The following is a 21428-nucleotide window of genomic DNA, read 5'->3' on the forward strand; positions in this document are numbered from 1 at the left end:
GTGTCTTCCCTCATAACCAGGGCTGCAATCTTGGCATCTCAAGCCCCATTGGGAAATTTATCCTTTGGGTGGCTTGGCCACGAGAACTCGGCCTATCAAACTGTCCGGGACAGGACTGGGGGATAACTGTTGCGTCTTAGTGGCCCGACCTCATGAGGGATCTCTCCGTTACTCTGCTACTTTGAGCTCCAGGCACATGTCTCCATGATCAGCTTTGGGTAGGTGTACCCTAACAGTCCCCAGGCTCTGCATCCAGAGGACTGAGACAGGCCACCCAGTGTGGTCAGAGCTGTAAGAGGGAACAGGACCCAAGCCCTGGAGGAGAAACTGAGCCCAGAGGACTTAACCAGGTAAAAATGAAATAAGAAGGGGGGGGGGGATCCACTCTAGAGGAAACCGCATTAGAAGGTGAGCCACAGCAGGAGGTTCAGAATGTGACAAGCTGAGCCTCTGGTGCCCTGTCCCTGACCCCACTATAAAGGATTCTTAGTTTAGTCTCAGCCCAGAACTCTCCCCCAGTGGAACCTGAGCACAGCCTAGCCCTTGTAAAACGCACTCCACGCATTCTCTAAGAGCATTCTCCAAGCAGAATGATCCCCTATGTCCATGTCACTGTACCTGTGAACCCTGTGGCAGCCCACAACCTTGAGCTGTGGCTGCTTCCCAGCCTAGAGAAGGCTCACACTCCCTACCCCCAAGGCCTAGTGGAAGAGTCAAGGTCCTAGAACATCTTACCACCATACGCTGGCAGGCCAGGGCAGCGCTGCTGGCAGGGAGTAGGCATGGAGGGGTCACAGTCCACCACAGTCTTGGTCTGGGGCTGTCTCTGGTCACTTTCTGAAAGCAGCTGTGGGCAAAAGCAGCCTTCAGAGACCTCAGGACCCCCAGGCTAAAGGAGGAACAAAGTGTGACCCTGGCCTGGGGCAGGGGGCCTAAAAGGAAAGCTAATGACCTGGGGCAAACTCTTGGAGACTGGAGAGGTGCCTGAGCCTCCTACAGAAGGAGGAGGTACTGGAAAACCAGGGAAGGGGTACTTCTCCCGCCATGCCGGCCTGTCTATCTCCAGCTCTTCACTGTAAAATAGATGGAAGAAGCACACGCCAGACAGAAAAAAAAAAAGGGAGGAACAAATAAAATCCCAAACCGCCGCCCACCTGCTCTCTTGGTGGGTCTGGGCCACGGCCTTGGCCTGGGTCACTTGCCTCTGCTTTTCCCAGGAAACCGCTGGAGCCAAATTTGCATTTACCACAAACAGAGACAACACAATGTCATAATCCTTCTCCTGTCAATTCTCCCCTCTCTGCCTCCTCCCACCTCAGACACACACGCTAACACAAAATGACGGCTCCCTCAACAGACTGAATGAGCGGAGCTCTGGATCTGCTTCCTAATTGTTGACGTTTCTCTTCGGCCTGTGCTCTGCCCAGCGCCCAACTCGCAGCAGGGCCACCCACTGCCCCCTCCTTTGTCCCGCATTCCCACTGACAAATGGCATGCTGGAGCTAAAAGAATATGTCAGGAAATAATGGGGGGTGGGGGGAGCCAGCCCCTGCCTCCTAAAGCTTCTGCATCTCACTGCTGGGGTCCCAGCCACAGAGGGCGGCTGGGCCAGAGGAGACAGGGGCAGTAACAAGGATCTGGCCCCTGAGAGCCTGACCCGGGGCCTTGCCCTTCACGCCCCTGCTGCTGCTGCTGCTGCGGCTGCGGCTGCACTCGGCCAGCAGCCCCGGCCACCCCTCCTCTCGCGGCCGCCCTCCTGGGCACTGCTCTGAGCATCCCCCGCACTCCCCTCCCTCCATTGCTCTTTATGGCAGTTTCAAAGCTGCAGCCGCCCCTGGAGCAGCTGCGGCCTTTGATGGGGACAAGGCAGTGAAGGCCGCCCAGGAGGCCCCTGCCTGGCCCGTCCCTGGCCCGCTGGCCCCTGCACGCCCCCGGGAAACCTGGGGCCGGCGCGGCGCAGCGCCCAGCCGGCACGCCTCACACGCCAGAGCAAACTTTCGCGACCGTGGGAGAGGCCCCGCGCGCACGCCGTTACCTTTGCAGCTGCATCCTCCCCTGGCACTTGCCCCAGACCCCCTGACAGCCCACAGCACGCAGGCCGGCAGGAAAACAACCCCCCGCGGAGGCAGGGAGGAAGGGAAAGCGAGAAACGGAGAAGAAAAAGGAAAGGGGGGCAGTTTCTCTTCTCAGTGTCAGCCTCTTCACAGCTCCTCCTGCCCAAGCAAGCAAGTGAAGTCACAGGGCCGGGGCGGTGACATCAGCTGAGCCTCTGACATCACGGCCCCTGCCGGATCACACCTCTGCAGGGTGGAGATGGAGGAGCAGCAGGGAGGAGGCATGGGTGGATGGAGGAGGAAGAGAAAGTACCAGATCCCTCCATCGCCCTCAACTGCGGAGAGCGCGTGCCAACGTTGGAGGGGGGGGGGGGTAAGGGGAGGGGCGTTTGGCTCATCTCTAAAGAATACGTTTTATCTCTCTAGATAGGGGTGATTATGTGTCTATTTATAATTGGCCCCCAAGTGGATGGCCCCCTGCAAGTGAGGAATGGAAGCTTAGAGCAAGGGATAAAGGCAAGTATGCCCACTCACAGCATGCCTACTGTGTGCTGGGAACTGGCGCTTGCACCTTGGATAGTGATCACAAAGACCAAAGAGGACTCCATTATACCTAGTGAGCTCAGAGGGGGATAAGCCTTCCTGAGGCTGCACAGCAGGAAGATGGCCAAACCTTGGAGCCAGGAGTTACTAAGGAGGTAAGGCTGGTACAGCCGCTGGAGAGCAGCTAGGCAAGGCCACCGGGGTGGGGGAGGGGCATACCTAGAAGAAGAACCACACACACACACACACACACACACACACACACACACACACACACACGGTGGCTTCAGTGGCAGGTCAGAGCAGTTCCAAGCCCCCTATTCAGGGGTGGCAGCAGAAGGAAGTCTGTTCTGGAACTCTGCCCCTCAGTGTCTAAGTAGGGGTGCTAGCTCTGAGAGAGTAAGCCCCTACTATATACAGGCCTGGTACTGGGTACTTCACAGTCCCTCAATTTAACCCCATGACAATACCTGAGAGGTAAGTACCCATCTTCTTACTCAGAAAGGGAAACCAAGGCCCAGAAAGTAGCCCCAGGTACAGGGAACCACAGCCACATTGAACCAAACCTGCTTAGGCTTAGCGAGTGGAGGCCTCCCCCGCCCAAATGTCTACTGCTCCCTTTTGGCAGTGGTCCCAATAAAACCCTGCAGGCCCAATCTACTAACTCCCAACAGTACCCTACCCTGTGCCACACGGCATCTGGGCTACCTGCTACATCAGCCTCAGCCCACACATGCATCTGAGCTTCTTCCGTGCTTGGTGAGAGCCTACTGTGTGCCAGGCCCCAAGCCCCAATTATTTTCTCCTTATCATCTAAAAAGTATTCCCATGCCTCTTGACATTTCCTAAGTCCTGGAACTAGTGTTGCCACCACGCTTTTTGTATCAAGGGCATGCGAGAGTGTCTGACTCGGTGTAGAATCCACAGCGGGCATCCAGTAAACTTCCAGCTAAACTGGTCACTCAGAAACGATGTGTTTGTAAGTGCCAGCATAGAAACCTAGAACACGGTTATTGATTAGGATCTCGGCCTCTGGCCCTTTGCACTTGCTGTTTTCTGTGCCTGGGACACCCGCTCTCCCTGCTGCCAGCCCTCCTTTGTTACCCAAGGATCCTGACTTAGATATCACTTCCACAGGGAAGCCCCACCCCAAGAGCGACTTAGATGCTGCTTCTCCATGTTTTCTTGAACTGCATCCTGGAAGGCAGCAAGACTTAGTGGTTGGACAGGGGCTCAGGTTCCTATCTTAGCACCTCCAACTCACTGTGACCACAGATAAGCCACCTGGCTCCTCTGAATCCATTTCATCCTATGTGAAGATATCAACAGTGACAGCAGTGTCCACCCGAGGGTCTCAGTGAGGGCTGACCCTCTCTGCCTATTCAGCTGCCTCTTCTACCCCAATGGGGCTTCAAATTCAGCCAAGGACACAGGTTAGTTTTGTCCTCTGGTCACTGTCAAGAGTGCCTACAAATAGTGGACACTTAAGAAACACACACTGGCCAGGCATGGTGGCCCACATCTTTAATCCCAGCACTCTAGAGACAGAAGCAGGTGGATCTCTGTGAGTTTTAGTTTACATATGAAGTTCTAGACCAGTCAAGGCTATATAGTGAGACCCTGCCTTAAAAAAAAAAAAAAAGAAAGAAAGAAAGGAAAGAAAAGAAAAAGAAAAAAAAAAAAACAGACACTGAGGAACCTAGGCAAGGGCAGCTGAAATCAAGGATTAGAGAATTCTAATTCAATTTGGCAGGCACCTACATTAGACTATCTGACTTTAAACCTTGGCTTTTTCTATTTCCTTTCTGTGAGATCTAAGGCAAGTTACTTAATTTCTCTGAGCCACACAGGTTCCACCTGCAAAATAGGAGGAAGACTAGAGCTTCCTTTTTATGGTTGTGAGATGGTGTGAGATAAGGGAAGCAAAATGTTCAGAAGGCTCCGGACTCTTAGCTGGAGCCAGATCAAGGTTAGCTGCCTTCATTGCTTTATCTGATCAGGGCCCACAAGGCACCTCTGCAAAGGGGCCTCGGAAAGGGTGTGCCATCAGAGGCACACAGACGGGGCTTCCACAAAACTGCACCATACCTTGCTTTCCATTTCTTGAAGCAGGGCAGCCCTCTACTTTCCTGAGACTCTGGTTTCTGACAAGAAATACAAACAAAATGTCTACAGACACATGGCTAGCACTGAGTAGAAATGCAACAAATGTGTAGACCCTGTAGTCCTCCAAAGCATGGGCATGCCTGCAATTAACGACTCCTTGAGTCAGCATGAGTGGAGGGAGGCCACAAGCAAAAGCAGAAACACAGAGAAGGGACTTAGAATGGAAAATAATGGACCAGGCACCAGGAAAGGCTTCCTGGAGGAGAGGAAGTAAGCTGAGTCAGGATACCCTGTCCAGGAAAGAGAGGTGGGAACAAATGAATGGGCATGGTGGGACACCCAATCCAAACGACAAAGTTCTTTTTTTTTTTTTTTTTCCCCCAAAACAGGGTTTCTCTGTGTAGCTTTGCGCCTTTCCTGGATCTCGCTCTGTAGACAAGGATTGCCTCGAACTCACAGAGATCTGCCTGCCTCTGCCTCCAAAGTGCTGGGATTAAAGGTGTGCGCCACCACTGCCCGGCAACAGAGTTCATTTCTAAGGTAGCAGCTCCCAGGCACCCAACCTCATTCATTTTGGAGCTTTGGATTTGGGGAAATATGGTGGCTGAACTGGAAGATTTGGAGGGCACCAAGCCCCTATCCCGGGCATCCTGTTGATGATCAAGGCCAACATCAAGGAAACTGAGTTGAGAGGGATGCTAGAATCATCTTGTCCAACCATTTTACAGATGAGCAAGTTGAGGCCCAAATAACTGAACTACATTAGCCCAACTCACACAGTTAATAAAGAACAGAGCCAGAATTCCACTCTAAGCTAATTTCAGAGTTAGTGTTGTTGGTTTTTTTTGTTTGTTTGTTTTGTTTTGTATTGTTTTTTGAGCTGAGGATCGAACCCAGGGCCTTGCACTTGCTAGGCAAGCGCTCTACCGCTGAGCTAAATCTCTAACCCCAGAGTTAGTGTTTTTAACCAATGCACTCTATTGCTTATCAGAATGTGCATCCATTTCATGCTATATGCACACACCCATCCTGCATGCATGTACCCATCCACCCCATCCTCTGTTCATGTAACTATTCCATCATGCATCCATCCACACACCCATCACAAATGTGCACATCTATCACTCCAATAATGCATGCATGCACCAGTCTAAACCATCATGTATGCATGCACCCATCCTCCATGCATGAACCTATCCTATCAGGCATCCATATACTCATCCATCCCTTTGCATATGTGCACCCATTCCATCATGCATGCATGCACCAATCCAAATCATCATGCATGCATGCACCTATCCTCCATGTATGCACCTAATCTATCTCATCTATCCCATGCATGCATGCATGCACCTGTCCAAACCATCACACGTGTGCACCCACCCATCCCATCTGACATGTATACACCCTTCCATCACATCACACATGCATGCACCCAGCCATCAGATCACACATGCATGCATGCATACATTCAAGCAGTGCTTATTTGAGCTCCTGCTGTTCCAGACACTGAGATGTCAACATGAATGCACCGCCATTGTACCCAGCTGCTTTAGAGCTCACTAAAATCAGTTCTGAAAAGCCTGACTTCAAATTTAGCTGCTCAAGACCACAGACCACTCTACTGCTGGGAGACCACAGACCAACCCCCTTTCAAAGGCCATTACATTGCTTGCAAGGGAAAAGGAGAATGAAGACAATTGATCCGGTATCCACTTCTAGACAGAACGATAAGTTGTTTGGAGGTCTACAGTCTCTCTCACTAACAACAACAACAACAAAACAGATTTGGAAATGTTCAGTCCAAGGGGCTTAAAGCAACCGAATGAAAAGACATCATAACATCTGGGTTCTGCCACCACAAGAGCTTTTGGCAAGTAGTTCCCTGGGAAAGAGGAAGTGGGCCAGCTGTATGCACTGGGTTTTGGAGTTCCCAGACCTTTCTTCCTAAGAGCTGAGCACCTACTCTGATCCAGACCCAAAAGGCTGTTGCCATCCCAAAAGGCTGGGATGCTACCCCTTTTTGGAAGTCAAGAAACTGAGGCTCAGAGAAAGGAAGACTTGTCAGGTCTGGCTGGCTCCAAAGGTTGTGATCCTCAACACCAAAGATCTGGCTTAACCTTTAACAAACATTTCATCTCTGCTTTCCTCACCTCTTAAGTGAACACCGGAGAAAAACATCAAGTCTCTTCCAGCCTTAGCACTCACTGAGGCCAGCCAACTTTCTCCTGACCCTCACCCCTCCAGCTTCAATCCTGCGCCCACCAGTGTCCAAGGCTAGGCTGTAAAACTGCCCAGAATGAAGCGGGTACAACAGGAATCAAATGTCCTTACGTGGGCCTCCATTTCAGGGAGGCAATTATTTTATACCCATTTTACAGATGAGGCCATAGATCACGATCGATAAGATAATCAGTACTCTCTTCCAAGGTTCCTGCAACAGATCTGTCATTGCCTGAGGAAGAATGGATGGCTGCTACGGTCAGGTTCTCTGTAGTGTTACTAACCATGATCCCCAACATCTGGACAGCATAACACCACTCCTAAAATAATGCTCACTGCCAGTTTCCTCCTCCATAAAATGTGAAAAGAATAGTTCTTAAAAGAAAGCATGCACCCCCATTTTGCAGATGAGGAAATGGAAGCCAGAAAGGGTGACCTAGAGTGTGCAGGAAAGCTGCAACTCAGGATTTGTGACCCAGAACGTAATAGTAAGAGAAAGGCTGGGGTGTCAGTGGGCTGCAAATTTGAATGGCATGCTTCTGTGGGCTGGCAGCCTGCCAAGAGCCACAAACAAGGGGTGTTCTGCTCACCCAGGGCCATCAGGAGCCTACAGCCTTCCCCGGGCACAGCTGCTACCCTGGCAGACCCCTAAAAAGCCCCCCAAAGAATCTCTGCGCTCCAGAGCTTTTTTCCCATTCCAAACATGCCAGAGCCCCGCGGACCCCGGAGGCTGCTACTTAGCGCCAGATTAATCACACCGAATTCTCCATCCAGATATTGCGTGCAGGCCGAACTCCCAGCGCTAATCGCCGTAATATTCTCCTCGGCGTGTGCAGGCGGCCGGGGCGATGTTCCAGGAATATTAATTCTCCACAGCCGGCTCACTCCCGCCGCACGCATGCGCCCCCTGCACTGCTGTTTGCTGGTAGGGGAGCAGGCCTGGCCAGGGGGACAGGAGCCTGCGGGAAGCTGGGCCAGACCCCAACCCTCCCTTGGGAACCAGGCTGGCCAAGTATGAACCAGTGGTCCAAAACCGAGTCAAGGTCTCAATGCCAGAGTAGTGGTGGGTCCTGCCTGTGGTAAGGTTTGCCCCCAGTATTGCCTCTCTCCCCTTAGTCCTGACCCCTAGCCTCCTGCCCTAGAACCTGCAGTAAGCTCGGGGTCCCCCAAGAAGCCACACAGCAGAGTTTCTCTGATGTCCTCTCAAACACAGCAATGCTTTGACAAATGGGCAGCCAGGGACCAGCTAATCCTGGGGGGGCGGGTTGGGGGGGGAGCACACACACAAAAAGAATAAAAATCTTTCATCTGCTTGAAATATGAACACGTGGGTGGCAGAGGAGACTCTGGCGATGTCTCAGCTATGGGGCTAATTGAGACCTGGAGGGGGCAGGCTGGGTCTGTGGAAGCCAGGCTCTGTTGCCGGCCCTTGCTTAGTTCAAGACTCTAGTGTAACCGGTAATGCCAGGAGCTAAGGAATGAGGGAACTGAAGCAGAAGTCTTGTAACAGCTGGGTGGTCCCTAAGGAGAAGGAGCACTTGCCTGTCCAGGGCTGACTGGTTTTGAGGAAGCACTGACCACTGGGCCTCCTCTTGGAGGTCCGAGACACTGGCCTATCTTTAAAGAGCTCCTGGTAAGTCTGGTGTTACAAAGCAGGGCTGAGCATCCTAGGGGACCTGGGGACTAGGCAGACTTCCTGGCCACCCAGAGCATGGCAGTGAAAAGCCACATTTTCAGGTGGTTAATCTCAAATCGACCATGGGAGGCAGCTTCAGGATGTCCATTTAAGGAAATGGACACAAGACAGACAAGTGTCCCAATCAGGTCAGCCTTCAGGCCGCCAGGACTTGAATCCGAGTTCTCTTCGGCAGGTTCTATGATTCCAGTTCCTTCCCTCTGAAACATCCTTTAAGGTCTGGCTAGCTCCCATATGCCTATCGGACAAGCACAAGAATTGATCAATTGCCTACCGTGTGCCTAGCCCAGGAGTCCAGAAATCCACAGTCCTTGCGCTCGGTCAGGGAGGAAAGTAAACTGAAGGCCACTGTGCGGCCTGAGGTGCAGGGTCAGGGGCCCCGCTCCACAGCCTGGGAGTCAGGAACTAGTGTGGATCAGGCAGACTTGCAGACTACAATCTGGAGCACAGTAGACAGATGAGTGTCTCAAGGCTTTGGTGAGCCACAGGTCTTGGACTCAGGCAGACTGGCCAGATCTCCACGGTGACCCTTAGCAGCATGATTTGGATGGTCTACCCGATACTGGTGCCACCTATGGATGATGGCACCTGCCAAGAGAGGAGTGTATACAGCCTCTTGGGGAATCCACTGTGGCCAGTAGCAGAATGCAGCACAGAAGGAGCTGGGCAGGTATCCGGGGAGGCAGAGGACACCCAGACCCAGGTCATTTGAGTGAGCACCTGCTTTCCACAGCCAGGCCAGATGAAGGTGGAGCCCTGAGTCCACTGGACAGAGGAGCATCTTGAACCTGGTCTTAACTCTGGCCCAGTACTAGAAGCCAGAGGCACAGCCTGTAAGAACACAGGAATGCAGGCCAGTTCAAAAGAAGCCAGTGGTGGGGGCTGCCTTGAGGGCCTGGGGGCTCAACTCAGTTCCTTTCCAGTACAGATCAGAACTGAAGATTAGAGCAAACGCAGCAGACCTGCAGGACAAGCCCTGGCTCTGAGGCTCAACCCCCAACATCCAGCAAAGTCCCAGCTGAAGGACAGCAGCTGACCCCCTCACCCTGTGGGCCCATGGTATCTGACACCTCTCACATGCTACTATACCTTTCATGAACACATGAAAGCCAAAAGGTTTCTCTCCATTTCTCAGATAAGGAAACTGAGGCTAGGAAACAAATGAGCATGCACCGGTCCCTCTCACATGCTGGTGGCCATAGCGTCACAGGGTCTAGGTAAATATCCCCATTTCCCAAGTGGGAGCTCATCCAAGTGGGAGCTCATCCAGGTTCCACAGGTAGAAGAAGGCAACACCATATGGTTTCCAGGTCCAGATCTGTGTGTCTGTGCCCAGCTCCACCCAAGGCCCTGGTGCTCGGGGACCAAGGATGCATTCAAAGGAACCTTCCTGCCCTCATCTTCTCCTGTGGTCTCCCTGCTTTGGACTCAAGGGATCTGAAGCGGAGACGAGACTCAGACACTTGGAGACGGAGGACACAACTAGGGCTCACGCCTGCCTTCCAGGAGGGAATATCCCCGCCTGTCAGCTGCAGCCACGGTGGGTAATAGGATCCCAGGCAGCGAACGGCAAGTCCCAGGAGGCTTCCCAGAGGAGGAAGGTTTGGGCAGGAACCTGGAAATCAAGTGGCCTATTCAGGTTTCAAAGTACCACGCAGGAGACATGGGAGAAGACAAGGGTCCCATGAGACTCTCAGGCCTCTTCCTCCTCCTTCCAGGCCAATGCCTCTGTGCCTCTGGCTTTCTGCATCTCTGGTACATGCGCTGCTGAGTTCAGCCACAGCAGGTCCAGTTCCGTGAGAGCGCTACCGCGTCTGACCATGGACGGCACAGACGTGGTTTCCTCCTCATCCCTTCCAATCTCCTCAGGCCTGGCTCCAGATCTCACATCCCCTTAGCCAGGCGCTTCCCACAAGGAATGGCAGGGTCTGGGACTTGTTGGTGTTGGGATGGGGGACAGGGATTCCGGCTTAGCGATGGAGCAAGACAGGGGCAGGACATAGCCTGAGAGCTGAGTGGTAGAGGAGCCCAATCTCCAGGAGGCAGCCTCCTGGTCAGGCCCAAGACCTGGGGCAGGCTGACAGCTATTACTCTTCCCAGGTGGTTTTCCCAGAAGATCCCATTGTTTAGACTGTTGGCCCCAGGGCCACTGGGTCAAAGGAAAGAGCCAGATCTGACCCCAACCTCCTACTCCTGGCTGACTCAGAAAACCACTTTACTGCTCCAAACCTCAGTTTGTTCATCTGAAATATGGGCTGACCACACCAGGAGTCAGAGTGATTAGTCACAGAGTGAATGACAGGCAGAAGGGACAGCTGTTGGTTCCGTCCTTGGGGCTGGACATCTCCAGGGGGATAAGAACTGTGCCGGTCCAGCACAAGAGACCACACACTCGATTTCCTTTAGTGATCCTGAACAACCCTGGAGAGGGAGGGATTGCTGCCCTATATTCACAAGTGAGAGTCGGAAGGCAGATAGGTGAGGGGCTGGCCCAAGATCAAAGCTGCATACACCCCAGGTGGACCTTACCTGGTTGTAAAAGGCATTTTCCAGCTATGGAAAGTAGTGGACAGAGAGGTCAGGGCCACCTCAAACCAGCCCACTGGCTAGCTCCAGTCTGAAGCTCTGGCCTGTAGAGGGAAGAGACCTAGCCCACAGCCAATGGTCTGTGAAGAAGGGTCCCTTACCCCAGAGCCTGCAGCTATCTTGGCTCTGGAAGGGGCTTTCTTTTTTGTAAATCCAGGAGCCAGGAAGGGCCTGGGCAGTGGGCACATGGGGCAAGGTAAGCCTCTAGGTAAAGAAAGGCCCGCGACCCAACCCCCTCACTTGGCGCCTGCGGTTCAGTGCATCCTCCTGGCCCCAGCGCCTGCCACAAGCACATAGCGGGCACCTGCCAATCTCAGCCCACGGCCTCCGCCCAGCCCCCGTCTCCCGGAGGACAGATAATTCTCTCGCTCTCCCAGCCTGACAAAATAACTAATGCTAACTCAATAAAGTCCCCCTTGAAGGTTTTTAATTACCAGACTGTGCCGAAGACTAAAGACTCCAGGAGCGGGAGGGGAGGCCTGGGGAGGCTGATGGGGGTGGGCGTGGCAGAACCGCGGGCCGGGCTGGTGGTGAAGTGCCCTCCCTCTGACTTGGGGAGAGGGCAGGGCCAGACCGGTGCTGTCCAGGGTGCTGGGCCCAGCAGCCACAGGATTTAGAATTCCTACTGGCTACATCAGTCACTGCTAGAGACCCAGTTAGGCTCCTGGCGGACTTTGGTGATTTTATCTTTGAGTGTGATGGCTAACCACACAGTGGACACATCTCCAGTGAACAGAAGACACCGAGCCTGCAGTCACCGGCAAGCCTGGACTGTCCAGTTTTACAAGGTGTCAGACAGAGGGTCTGGCTGCCCTGTGATATGGAATGAAGGAGCTGTGCACAAAGGCGGCTGTAAAAATGGTGTCCTGTGTGCTAACCATAGCTTCTAGGCAACGCAGTGTGCTTGGGATACAGCTTAGCATAGGTGGGACCAGGGCTACCCAAAAGGCCTAAGGAGGGTGGGCCTAAAACATCACCCACCACAGATATTCAAGAGCCCAAATAATGATGCCTCACTGTCCTGAGGAGACAACCGGGGGTGGGGGGCAGAACTGAGCAGGAGGGAGTGCCACAGTTGGCCCACAAACCCCCACAACCATAGCCAAGAGCAAAGATAACATCCAAAGAGAAGCCCATATCTGCCTGTACCCTAATACAATACTGTAATCCTCTCTTTCCACAGCCACCCTGTGAGCCAGCCCAGCTGCTCCATGGAATCTACTCTGGGCTCACCCGGTCATGGGTCCCTTTCAGCCTTTTGATCTGGCATTTATGCCCCTCTGTGATGGGTGACAGGCCCTAGATAAGCCTTCCTGGGACACCCCCCCCCACCTTGAACTTCTCAGTCAAAAGTCATCTCCCACTCATCAATACTCCAGCAGTACCTCTGTGCACCCAAACGGAATGGCCAGTACCTCTCATTCTCAGACCTAGAATACAGGCTTTGAGTCCAGCCTCAGACGCAGAGTACAGGCTCTGGAGCCAGCCTACTGGGGTTCTAGGATTGCCTTGACCCTGAACTAGCTGTAAGTGGATATGTTTCTTTATACACACACTGGGGGTAAGAATAGTCCCTAATTCAGATACAGGTTTTGAGAGCTACTGAATTCATATTTGTTAAGATTCAGCATAGTACCTAGTGAGTGCCTGGGGTTGCCAGGCAACCACCACCATCGTCATCTTCGGTAGTAGCCTGTCTTTCCCTGTCTCGCCATCAGTCACCAGGATGTTCCATCCTTTGCTCCCAGCACAGCCCTGAACACAAGGACATGCTAAACCACCCATGAGATAGGCCACAAGGCTTAAACTGGCTCCATTCTCTGGATGTGAACACAGAGGCTGCAGGAGGCTCCACACTGCTCCATGGACCCTCTGCCCAAGCTGTGCTCTCTTTACCACATCGCCCTCAGATCTGCTTTTCAGTTCTGCAGAAACATCACCTTGGGGGCAGTGCTGACAGCTGGTGGGTGTGGCTGTGCTCAGCTCTCCCGGGGCTTCAAGGGGTGGTGGGATGGCCCCGACACCCAGTCCTGACTGGAGTCTTCTGGCTGGGATCACAGCCCTACTATGATGGAGCTGCTGCCCACCAGCCGGCCCCTTGGCATCAGGCCCTGGATGGCAGCCAGCCGGGAGAGGAAGCAGCTTGGCTGGCAGCCAGCTCGCAGTGCCCGAGCTGTCAGCCGGGAGGCAGGCCAGGCAGGGCTGAGACCCCCTGCCCCTGAACAGGGCCCTGGCCAGGCCACCAGGATGGGGCCAAGCTCCTCCTCCCACCAGAGATTCAAGGGGGCCCTGTCAATGCCAGCTCTAAGCAAGGAGCGGGGACATAATCTTGCTGGGTCCCCATGTATTCAGCTCAGCTTTTCACAAACAGCAACTGTTGTGGAAGCAGCACGTGGAGCAGGAGATTTTCAAGTCAAATAATAATAAAAACAGCAACCACTACAGCTGACATTGAGCAAGCACTTACTCCGCACCGGGTGCCACCACAGACTCCTCTGGGAGGGAGGATGCCATTACTATCAGACGCAGCAGCTGAGCTCAGAAAGGGGCAATAACTCACCTAGAGCCACACAGCATGTTGCAAAAAGGCTGGAGACCAGAACCTGTGCCTCAACCCTGACACTCCACTGGCTCAAGCGGGCCTAGGTACCTGGACAGGGTGGAGCCTCGTGCATCTTTGAGTGTGGAGTTCAAGACCAGACATGGGGTGCAGACATGAACACTCGGCCCAGATGTTCATATCTATTCAAAGCACTTGAGGGTGGGATTGAAGTGATAGTCCAGAGGTTAAAAGCAACATATTGCCCTTCCAGAGGACCTGAGTTCCCAGCTTACAATCACCTGACCTCAGCTCAGGGGATCTGACACCCTCTTCTGGCCTCCTGGGGCGCTGCATTCACATGCACAATGCCACACTAAGATAATTACATATACACATAATAATTAAAAATAAAAATATGTTCCTGGGTTGGGGATTTAGCTCAGTGGTAGAGCGCTTGCCTAGCAAGCGCAAGGCCCTGGGTTCGATCCCCAGCTAAAAAAAAAAAAAAAAAAAAACACAAAAATAAAAATATGTTCTTAAAAAACAAAGCATTGGGAGCTTCTTACCCCTATTCAATCAAAGTTTTAGGAGATGGTACTGCCACGAGTTCCCCTTCTACATGCCCAGGGAGAGCTAGTGACTGCCCCACAGCTACATGGATGAGGTGCAAAGCAGGGCTCCTAGCTAGCATTCTTCTCATCAGATCCCCAGTCCTACAGGAAGGCCCAGAGCCACACTACTTGGCTCCCAAAGTTACTTAACCCAGGAGGCTAAGGGGGAGCTGGACAGGCAGCATTAACCAGAGGAGTCCTCGGGAGAGGCTTTCATCTATGGCTGGGCCACTGTGAGCCATGAGAGTAGTTGCTAAGAAGGCATCCCAGGAAAGGCAGGAGCAGTCCAGCATCACTCAAAAGAGCAACGGAGGGTCTCCAAAGAAAGTTGCTTCTGGTGACCCCACATGGGGAAGGGAGTCCATCCTGAGCAGACCCCCCTGCAGCAGAGGGCTGGCCTGCTTGAGGAATCTGGGCACCTCTCTCATTCTATAGTGCCGGTGCTAGGGAGGGCCGGCCAGATAATACCCTCCCGTCCCCTATGAATGGCCAGGTGCACAGCAGTCTTTGCCAGCTGGTAAGATGCCAGCTTGGCCCTAATCACTTATCTCTGCACATGCCTTTCCAGAGCTTGCCCTCCAGAAGGACAGATTCAACCACAGAAAATGAAGGGGGGGGGGGGGGGAGATGCTCCAGCCTGGAGCCAGGATGGTGGATGGCCCGTCTCCCAAGAACGAGACAACCGCCTATGAGTCTGGGGACCATCCTTGCAGCTGGTGGACAGAGGACCGACAGAGAAAGAGCAGGGAGGCCCTGGCATGATGCCAGTATAGCCGAGGTTACGGTACTGCAGGTTACGGTACTGCAGTATCCCGTCCTCGGGACAGACATTAAGGTTTCTATACCCCAGCCCCGGGACTGGGAGAATTTACCAGAGAAGCCTTGAGAGGACTAAAGAGTACTGGGTGGTAGGCAGACGGCATGAACTCCCCGAAAATCGGAGGACCTTACTCAGAACTCACTGAAGGAGGGCAGCGGCAAGGCAAGGCAGGGTGTGGTCCTTCTGAGGGTGCACTGACATACGCCTTTCCCCTTCATCCTTCCTGTCTTTATCCATCTCTGCTCCTCACACTGGCACCCCACACCCCTCTTACTCATCCTCCTGAGGGTCAACTTTCAATGCCCTAGAGCCCATTTCCCACCGGGACAAAAGGGAATCAGCCGTGAACGGAGGTGGAGTCCCAGCCTCACATCCTCAAGGGCAGGTGGGCAGTCGTGGGTCACTCGGGAACTCCACGAATCAGGGATCCGAGGTAGAGAGATGCCATTCCTCCTGAGAGCCCACTCCAAGTCAGGTCACCAGTCCCGATTCCTCCCGGGCATCCATGGGCCAAACTCTGCACTGCTCCCCAGGGGTGGGGGCCCCTCCCCGCCTCTGGATCTAGCTGGGCGGGAGCCAGGGAATTAGCTGATACCTGGAGCGGGAGAATAGAGAATAGCAGGAGGAGGAGGAAGTGGAGGGGAGAGGGAGGTGGGAAAGAGAGGAGGAGGAGGAGGAGGAAATGGAGGGGAGAGGGAGGTGGGGAAAAGGAGGAGGAAGTGGAGGGGGGAGGGAGGAGGGAAAAGTGGAGGGGGCAGGTGGGGGCGAGAGAACTGTGGAAGAAAGGAAGAGAGGAGAGGGAAAAGGGGGGCGGGGAGGAAGGGACCCGTGGGGGAGGGGTGGTCTACAATCCCTGCAACATCAAAGCCTTCCCCGCCGCAGAGCAAAGTCACGTGCAACCCCGTTCCTTGCGTTCCTTAGCTAGGAGAAGCTGCTGGGCCTGGGGCTGCTGAAGGAATTTTAAAACGAGGCAGATTGTCTAGAATGGAGGGGTGGAGGGGATGAATGGAGTTTTATCTTTAAGTAGGGGATAAGGCGGCAGGTTTGGAAACCTGTCCCCTGCAGCGGCAGGAGCCTGAAGGGCCCCTGCTCAGTGGCTGGGTTAGGGGCCAACAGCAGGGACCACCCAATTCCTTTGGTGGATGGAGCTTCTGGCCAGCCCAGCCTGGTTGAGAGAAGCTGGAAATCTGGCTTTCATTTAAAAAGCTTCCTCCTTTTAATACTGGTTCAAGTTTAAAAGAGGAGAAAAGGATTTTTTTTTTTCTTTTTTAAATCCACCATGTGGGCCAAATACAGCAGGTCCTCACCAGGCCCGGAGTCTCAGCTGGAATGGGGCTTCTGATAGGCTCCAACCTGCTGTTTCATTTGTGGGGTCACTAAAGAGGGGTACAGGCTTGCTCAAGATCACATGGAGGAGAGGGTAGAATGTCTCAGGATTCACAGGCCTGGGCCTCCCACAGGCAGGTTGGTCTGAGGTTCCATAGACCCGGAGACGGTGCGGGAATAGGAAATGTATGGGGATGGAGGCAACAGACCGTTCTCAGGAACCCAGCCCCCTACCCCTCCTCCTCGATGCCCAGTTTGGGGCAGTTCTGCCATGAGCTAGCTCCTCATGGCTGCCCCCTCCAACCCAGCCTTCTCACATGCCATCTCACATGGCCCTGCCTGGTTGCCTTTGCTCCCTCAGACCCCAGCTGCAGGAAGAACCAGAACAGGGCAGGATTACACCAATGACTGGGACAGAAAGGGGGCCCTCAATGGGGAAGACAGCCGCCCCAGTGCGCTGGTAGGACAGGCTCCCCAGGGAAGGCTCCAGGAGGACCCCCGAGAGCTCTAGGCAGGGAAGAACAGTACCTGTACTCAACAGGCAAAGTGGGTGAGAGGTGGTGGGTACCAACGGAGTGGAAGAAAATCTGCCGCAGAAGCTTGGCTATTTATCTCCAGGGCACTAGGGACCGCTTGGAGGAGTCTGAGCAGAAGAGAGATCAGCTCAGATCCTTGCTGGGGGGATCAGGACACAGGGCTGGAAGCCTGTTCTTTCTGGAAGTCATTCTTCAGCAAATATTTACCCAGCGTTTCCTCCGTGCCAGACAGAATGGTGGGGCAAATGTGAAGACACCACGGGGTGGGTGGGGGGGCTGTGAGGAAGCCACCATTCCAACAGGTGGGTGACCAGTCCTCCAAAGAACCACTTTACGAGAGTGTTCTCTGCGAGGGAGGCAAGGGACAGCTGGGTCTCCCTAAGTGTGCTAGGTCAGCAGGCTCGGGTGGGCAAGCCATGCCAGAGGAGGCAGAGCTTCCAGACCCTGTCTCAAGGGCATTCCGGTGGGGATGAAGGCAGATGCACTGTACCCCTTAGTTCTCTGTCACTGGAACAGAAACCAGCACACTGGCAGCCATCCGCGTTTCCACCAAAGTCTAGTCTTATGAATAAAGGCTGGGTGGTCTCATAAGCCACTACAGGCCACAACTATACACACACATTTTGGGGTGGCAGGCCTTAATTCCAGGTCCTGAGCCCTCAAACTCAGGATAAGACCCCAGAGAAAGTGCCCTTTTGAAGGGCCTGTGGGCCCTGGAGAGAAACCCATGGTGGTTCTCTAAAGTCCTCCAGTCTGCATGAGAAGGGCAGCTGAAGCCACACCAGGCAAAGGGCCATGCTTACAGAATTGAAGGGCCATTGTCCCCACACAAGCGCCCAGAGGTGACTAATGATGGCTCATCAGAAGCTAGGAGCCCCACTCTCCAGGTCAGGAGACCAGGGCTGGTAAGGGGGTGTCAGGGTGGGCACCAGACAGGACTCAGGCTGGGGGATCTGTTGGGGGCGGTGAGGAACGACCAGGCCAAGGGGAAGGCTGTTCTGCAGGGAAACCCCGGTAACTGGAAGGCGGGCAGAGTCCTTTCCATCCTGGGCAAGGGTTGTGGGGAGGAGGGGGGTGAGGGGGCCTGAAGGCAGAGATGTAGCCTTGCACTTCTACCCTCCTACAGTCTTCCCTGAAGCATGTGGATTTGGGGTGGGGGTGAAAAGCTCCCCAAATGATCCTCTATCCCCCATGGGGTCCCACTCCACTTACCAGCCTCTCCCTACTGGTGCAAGAGGGACGTTAACATTCCACTCACTTTACAGATGAGGGAACCGAGGCCAGGAGAAGAGTCTAGACAAAGACCACCAGCCGGTGAGGGCCAGAGAGCAGGGCGGGGGCCCTCCGCCTCTCAGGCCCGAGTGGGCAGGTTTCCTGGATATTTCCTATGGAGCTGAGGACAGGGAGACAGTGACTCCCTTCTCACTCACACCACAGACTGTGCGGTGCCCTCCCACCCCCGCAGCTCAGACTCTTGAGTGTGTGCCCTACCCACCTGGTACAGCTGATTTCAGACTGAGGTCAGCTGGTAAAGGTCCGAGCCCTGACACAGCTGAGTTTAAGACAGGGCAGATTATTCTCTCAGCCATCTACTGGATGCCCCTTGTGCCAACTTCTGAAATGTAGGCTCTGGCTTCATCCTCCCCACCCTCACCTTAGAAGTTATGCGCACTGTGATACTAAGGGGAAATGGGAGGGTCGATGAGGCCAAGCTCCAGCCCAAGACCACTGCTCAGTGCAGAGCAGGACTCTCGGGGCTTAAGACTATTCACTCATTTAAGTCATCAGTAGACGAGGACAGCCACTTCCCAGTTCTCCAGGCCAGACTGTGCACAAGCATGGAGAACTGAACTCTCACACCTGATCATGAGCACTGGGCTGAGAATCCTCCAGGCTGTCTCACCCCACCTCTAATCACCTTCCCCCACCCAGCTAGCCAGGAGAGAGAAAAGTCTGGCTGGCTCTAGGCCTGGTCCAAACAGCCAGTGCCCTTTCCCCCCTTCCACCCAGGGGACCGACCCTTCTGGATGAGAGATGGTTCTGAAATTGGAGCTAAGTAACAGTCTGGAAATGGCTCTGGCCAAAAGGTGGTAAAAGGAAGAGAAGAAGGGACGTGAGGAGAAAGGGCATGAAACGGGGAAGGGCTGGGGAGGACCACAGGGAAGTCTGTCTGTCTGTCTGTCTGTCTGTCTCTCTCTCTCTCTCTCTCTCTCTCTCTCTCTCTCTCTCTCTCTCTCGTGTCTAGCAGACTACAGCTGGGGCCAAGGCACAGGAAGATCTGCCCGGTCCCTTCAGGGCACGAACATCAAAGCTGGTTCCCAGCCAGCCCAAAGGTAGCATCCTTTGAGGTTTGGCAGTGATCCGGCCATATTTCAGGCTGATCCGAAGCAGGAGGCGCCCCACCCCCTCCTGCCCGCCTGCCAGGAGATCCCCATCTGGGCTGTCTACTTAATACCCCATTAAGGGAGAAAATATACGGGCAGATCCCTCCCGGCCTCAGCTGCCCATTCCTCTGAAAAGATCAAGGCTGAGCTAGATTCTCTCCTAGAAACTCCATAAATAGACCACAGACTTGGGGAAAAGCAGGTAAAACCCAACATGATAGTCCCTATAGGGAGGGGTATGGCACTAGGGGTCATCAAGGGCTAGCAGGAGTGGGGTGCCCTCCAGGTCCAAGAAGAATGGCATATATCTTGGCATGAGGCCCTCAGCTTGGGTTCTTGGCGCCTTATTTACAGGTGGGGAAACTGAGGAACATAGTAGAGCAGTGACTGACTCCGTGTTGAGAGGCTCCGGGTTTTTGCTGATCGTGTCCACACCTCCACCAGCAGCCTGTGCCCTGGGAACTGTTTATCTGCACAACCCGTGCCTTTTTCAGACTAGGAACCAGATCCAGAGAGGCTCAGAGACGTCCTGGAGAACACACAGCCTGTGAGGAACTCCAGACACAGTAGAATTCTCCCTGGCCACTCACGGGGAAACGACAGCAGGCTTTAAGCTGAATACACCCAGGTCCCCCTCATGCAGTTTACAAAGTCCAGGCAAAGCACACGTCACCCTCCAGGGCCATCTCTTGGTCCTTGAGGCTACTGGTGAGAATGAGTGAACCTGTTACTCCACTTCCCTGACTCACACTGGGCAGTGACTACTTCCTCCTGAGAAGGACCATCGCCTTCCTCTTTTCTCCCCAGCTCTCTGCTCCTTCCCACAGTGGCTCGCCTGGGAACCTCAGCTCCCAGCATCCTTCAGGATTTTCACAGTCCACCCTGGCCATCCACAGGTATCTCTAAACCATCTGACCAAGGATCTCTCATCTCCGGGGAAGATCAAACTCTCCCTCTGGACCCTTGGCTCACACTGAAGGCCCTGGTCTTCTTAGCACCCACGTGGCTGCTCATCTGACATCTGTGGTATCAACGACATCAGGACCAGGACCTCTTTGCATCCACCTTCCTTCCATCCTCCCAGACTCTGGCCTCCAAGGCTCCTCAACCTCTGCTCTCTCTGCCCTCAGGCCTGTCATCAGGCACCATCTGTCCCTCTCCTGCTGACTCCCCTGCAGATCCTAAGTGCTGGAAGGCAAAAGAGCCCCTTGAGAGTGAGGTGCAGATATCACTATTGCCCACCCCAGTAGAAATGGAGTTACAGAGGTCAGGGGGATATCCTGGGCTCTCAGAGACGTCTGCCCCTACACAGTTCACCAACAGCTGACTCTGGTAAGCCCCCACTTCTACCTCCTCTCACCATCTGAGACAGAGCAGTGAGCACAGGGTGAACCAAGCAATTTTCCAGACCTAGTGGGGCTCGGCAAGCCAATTTGAACACAGAGTAAACCTCTGGCCTCTGCAAGAGGGGCAGAGCAAACAGTGTGAGCACACTTGCTGGTGCCACCCCCACTCTGAGCAGAGAGCATGGCTGGGCCAGAGATGCTGCGCTCGGCTGCCAATTCCCGGCTCAGCAGAAAGCCTCCATTTTGCAGGGAGAAATTAATGGAGAGGGAGAAGCCTGGGAAATTACGAGTTGCCACCTGCAATTTCTCCCTCCAAGGAGAGCGGCACGATGGCTGATTAAAGCTGCAGCCGCCCTGCCAGGCTGGGCCGGCAGCTGGGGAAGGTCCACCTGCCAAGAGGCAGGTGGGAAGCAACAAGGGGGACAGCTCGGGGCTCCCGGGCTTAGGCTGCCTCTCCCAGGGAACTCTGAAGAGGGATAGCCTCCAACCGAAGGAAACATCCTTCTCCCCTCATTATCCTAAAAGGTGGATGGTTCACCGGACGTCTCGGTGACCTTTGGTACCCCATGGATTATGGGACAGGAGACACACCTCTGTCCGAGCTCCTCATAGGCACGATGGGAGAATCAGGGAAATGGCACCACCAGAGAGAGCA

At 54.1% G+C, this 21428-nt stretch overlaps 1 protein-coding gene across 2 annotated transcripts in view; it reads right to left on the reverse strand.

The window, feature by feature from the left end:
• The window catches only part of Tcf20 (transcription factor 20), a 157802-nt gene that overhangs the window by 103099 nt on the left and 33275 nt on the right, over positions 1-21428 (reverse strand). Inside the window, exon 1 of one of the 2 annotated variants that reach the window (XM_036207909.1) lies at positions 2036-2212. The exons of the other annotated variant lie outside the window; for it this stretch is intronic. The gene's annotated coding sequence lies outside the window, so the exon portion shown is untranslated. Of the gene's footprint in view, positions 1-2035; positions 2213-21428 lie in introns of those variants that run through there. 2 annotated transcript variants of the gene reach the window in all.

The sequence above is a fragment of the Onychomys torridus genome, chromosome 16 (genome assembly GCF_903995425.1).
Source record: "Onychomys torridus chromosome 16, mOncTor1.1, whole genome shotgun sequence".
NCBI classification, from domain to species: domain Eukaryota; kingdom Metazoa; phylum Chordata; class Mammalia; order Rodentia; family Cricetidae; genus Onychomys; species Onychomys torridus.